This window comes from Euphorbia lathyris, chromosome 7 (assembly GCF_963576675.1).
Source record: "Euphorbia lathyris chromosome 7, ddEupLath1.1, whole genome shotgun sequence".
NCBI lineage: Eukaryota > Viridiplantae > Streptophyta > Magnoliopsida > Malpighiales > Euphorbiaceae > Euphorbia > Euphorbia lathyris.
Window position 1 is genome coordinate 45,636,031 of NC_088916.1, and position 3,957 is coordinate 45,639,987.

Consider the following 3,957-nt stretch of genomic DNA (forward strand, 5'->3'; position numbering starts at 1 on the left):
AATAAAGTGATAAGTGAGTATCGTCTCCACAGGGATTGTGATTCAAATCTATATTAGAAATCGTTGCTAAACAGTGTGTGTCACAACAGTGTCTTCCTTTATCGTTGATTGTTTGATGTTGGATACTTATAAATTTAGGCAGACTGATGAAACAAGAAAATGAAATAACTTTGTAAAGATTTTAGAGAATAGAACAGGCTCGACATAGCCGAACACGGTGTGCTACGTCCTACAACATTCCATGAATACAAGACAATGCCAATGAAGCCAAAGTTTCAGTTTTGAAGTGAGTTTGAGTCAACTGTCGTGTGTTCTCAAACTCCTAAGATTTACTAACACCTTTAGCGTCCTAAAGATACTTTCTTTATAGCATTAAGAACAAAACTGCATTTCTAAATGAGAAAACCCTTGACACAACCTTCTAACTTGTCAGCTTCGAAGTTGGGAGATCAATAGAGATATCGGTGAAGATGAAAGCAGTGTCCTATCATTCATCTAACACATACATACATGCTTGAGCAAGAAAGTTAAACCCTTATTGACCACAACATTGGCAAAATACTAAATATTCATAAAAACATTGTAACACTTACATCACCGGGCCAGCCAGGCCGTGCCCGTTCAAAATGTCTACTCACTCATATCGAGCAGTGAGCAGAAGAGGATTCTTGATACAGCTTGAGACTCCATCGGAGTTCTCTTCTTTCTTCTATTCTATCTTACTTAAAAATACTAAAAATCCGAAGTCCCTTTTACTAATCTCTGCTTCACCTATTTAAAGGGAAAGACAGAGCCAAAATAGGTACAACATTTCGTACCCTTTCTACAAAATAAGTCAACTACCAACTACAATTAAAATAAACTAAAATGATTAACTTTAGATTAACCCTTGAACACTCAAGGGGGTGAAACTTCAAGTCATCTTGCTTCTTTAGGCAATCCCATAGCCACACACTTTCACCTGCCGCTCTGCCGCTTTCCCTGCCACTGTCACCATGATCTGTCGCTATCCGTCATTGGAAAAATCCGGCGTTTGACCGCTGGATACAAGTAAAGCTCCACTCCTCTTGGCTTTAGCAAAATAAGCTGTTTCCAGCGAGTTTAGCATTTCTCTTTCTTATCTGCACAAGGACAGTAATTAGTCCTTATTTCTTACCAAATGACATAATAAAACACCCGAATTCCCTCAGGGGCCTGCTCGGGCGAGCTGGCCAGCTCGCCGAGCTGGCACCTGCTCGGGCGAGGTGGCCTGCGGGAATTGGTCAAAAATCCCAATTTTGACCCCATGACTCCACGACCGGTCCCACGACTTCCCACTTGCATAAGGATACGAAATAGGTCAAAAAGAGGGCACGAGCTACAACTATAAATAGAACTTTTCCATTGTAAATTAGATATCTTTTCATTATTGTAATTTACTTTAGCATTTTCCCCTTGAGAAATCCTCTCCACCTCTTCCATCTTCTCCAACCTCCATTGAAGAAGCTCCAAAGCTCCGCATCTCCACCGAGGATTATCTTTCCTTGTTTGTACTCTTTGATACAGTCTATGAATCCTAGGCTAATTGTATCCTGTGACATTGTTCTTCGCCTTTAATAATACTTTAGCTCTTGTTTTGTTCTATGATTATTTGTTTAATCTTTGTCTTACGCTTTATTCAATTGGTTTAACTCATTCAAAATCCCCAAAATCTAGTAGGCACATATTGTGAGCTGAATCTGACCTAGTCAGAGCCTAGAAGATTGACGACCTCTTAGTTGATTAAGCCCAAATTGCTGAGCCTTAGACCTAGTTTCGGCCTTACAAGGGAATCACGCACTAGGAACTTCAGGAGGGTAAGTAGGGTTAATCGCCTTGAATACAAGTGACTTAGATTAGGTTTTTAATCAATAGACCTAATAACCTAACTTTATTATTATCGTTCATACCATATTCCTTCGGGTAATTGCATTAGTGAAAGATCACCTAGAAGTAGTATAACTTAATTAGGAGTAGTTTAACTTAATTAGGCGTAGAATAACGTAATTAGAATTAGATAACTTAGCTAGGAGTAGCATAATTCAACTAGGAGTAGATTAACTTAAACAAACCAAACTCAAAACCCCCAAAGCCTAGATAACACCTGAGACCAAGTAGCTCAATACTTGTGGTAAATAAGTCCTGTGGATTCGATACCTGGACTTTCCAGATTTATTACTTGATAACGACGGGGTACACTTATCCCTTAGTGAGTCTTCTTACGGGAGGCGCATCAGAATGCGTTCCAGGAACTGGACGTAGGCGGAGAGGCCGAACCAGGATATGTCTGCTGAGTAACATATTTCTAACCCTTAAACTCCTTTATATATTGCTTGCTATAAAACTGACTAAGTAACGAACTCACGCTGAGTTGAGTGCACTAAGAAGCTGAGTTCAGGAATAGACTCAAAGTGTTATCTCCCGACTCACAGAAAGAAACAGTCTTAGTCACTAGTTGACTAAGCTTGTGTCTTAAAACTACTTAGCACCGCTGTGTAAACCTTTTCTTAAGAAAAGAAGTCAGCCTTAACGGACAAAATTTTAATTAGTTCTTATCCCCCCCCTTGGAACTAACCTTATCCCGTTATACGGGACCAACAAGTGGTATCAGAGCCTAAAAGCTCACTGAGCAAGATATAACTATCTTGACCTGATCCCTACAATGGCTGAGAACAGCACTCGTTTCCTCCCAGGAAATCAGACAACTCAGATTTTACCTGAGGGTCTGCCCATTACTCGACCTCCTCTGTTCTTCGGGTCTAACTATACCTTTTGGAAGAACAGAATGAAAAATTTTATTCAGGCAACAAATATGAGTGCATGGCTTTCTATAGTCCAAGGCCCATTTGTTCCTGTTGAAACTATTGACGGCCAAACGGTTGTTAAAGCTGAGACTAAGTGGACAGAAGATGATCTCAAGAAGCTACCAAATCATGCTTCGGCTATAAACATACTTCACTGTGCGTTAGATGCTACAGAGTACAATAAGATTTTAGGTTGTGAGTCAGCGCAGGAGATCTGGAAGAAACTGGAGGTCACCTACGAAGGAACCAACAAAGTTAAGGAGTCCAAGGTGAACCAGCACATGAGGTTGTACGAGCTATTTGAAATGAATGATGATGAAGGAATCTCTGACATGAACTCAAGATTCACAAACATAATCAACGGGCTCAAGAGACTTGGCAAGAACTTTACTGAGGAAGAGCAAGTCAAGAAGATACTAAGGAGTCTTCCTAAAAGCTGGCAAGCCAAGAAAACTGATATTGAGGAAGCTCAAGACTTAACCACCTACAAGTATGATGAACTCATTGGCTCGCTGTTGAACCATGAGATCTCAATGAAGAACTTTGAGGTGAAGGAGAAGTCTGAAGACAAGAAGCAAAAGTCTCTTGTCATGAAAGCTGACTCCACTGATGGGAGCTCAACAGACGATGAAGAAATGGCAATGTTCACTAGAAAGATGAAAAGGCTATTCAAAAAGAATGATAAATATTCCAAGAAGCCTTACAAGAAGTTTGACAAGTACAAAGCTGAGTCGAGTGACAGCAAGTACAAGAAGGACAGCTCAAAGCCCATCACATACTTTGAATGTCATCAAACTGGCCATATCAAATCAAGCTGTCCTACCTTGATGAAGGAAAAGAAGAACGGAAAGAAGGCAATGGTGGCAACCTGGAGTGATAGTGATGAGTCGTCATCATCAGAAGCTGATGCCACTGAGTCAGCAAAGATCCGCTTCATGGCTGATGAGCTTGCTGAGCCGTGTATTTCTGAGCACGCTGACCCCTCCATTGCATCTGACGATGAGGTACACTCAACTGAGGTAATATCACTACCCTTGCTCAAAAATGAAATGATTAATGCCCTGAGTGACCTCTACACACTTGTCAAAAAGTGTAACAAGAAGGTTAGAGCACTCAGCAGGCGATGTGACGAGAT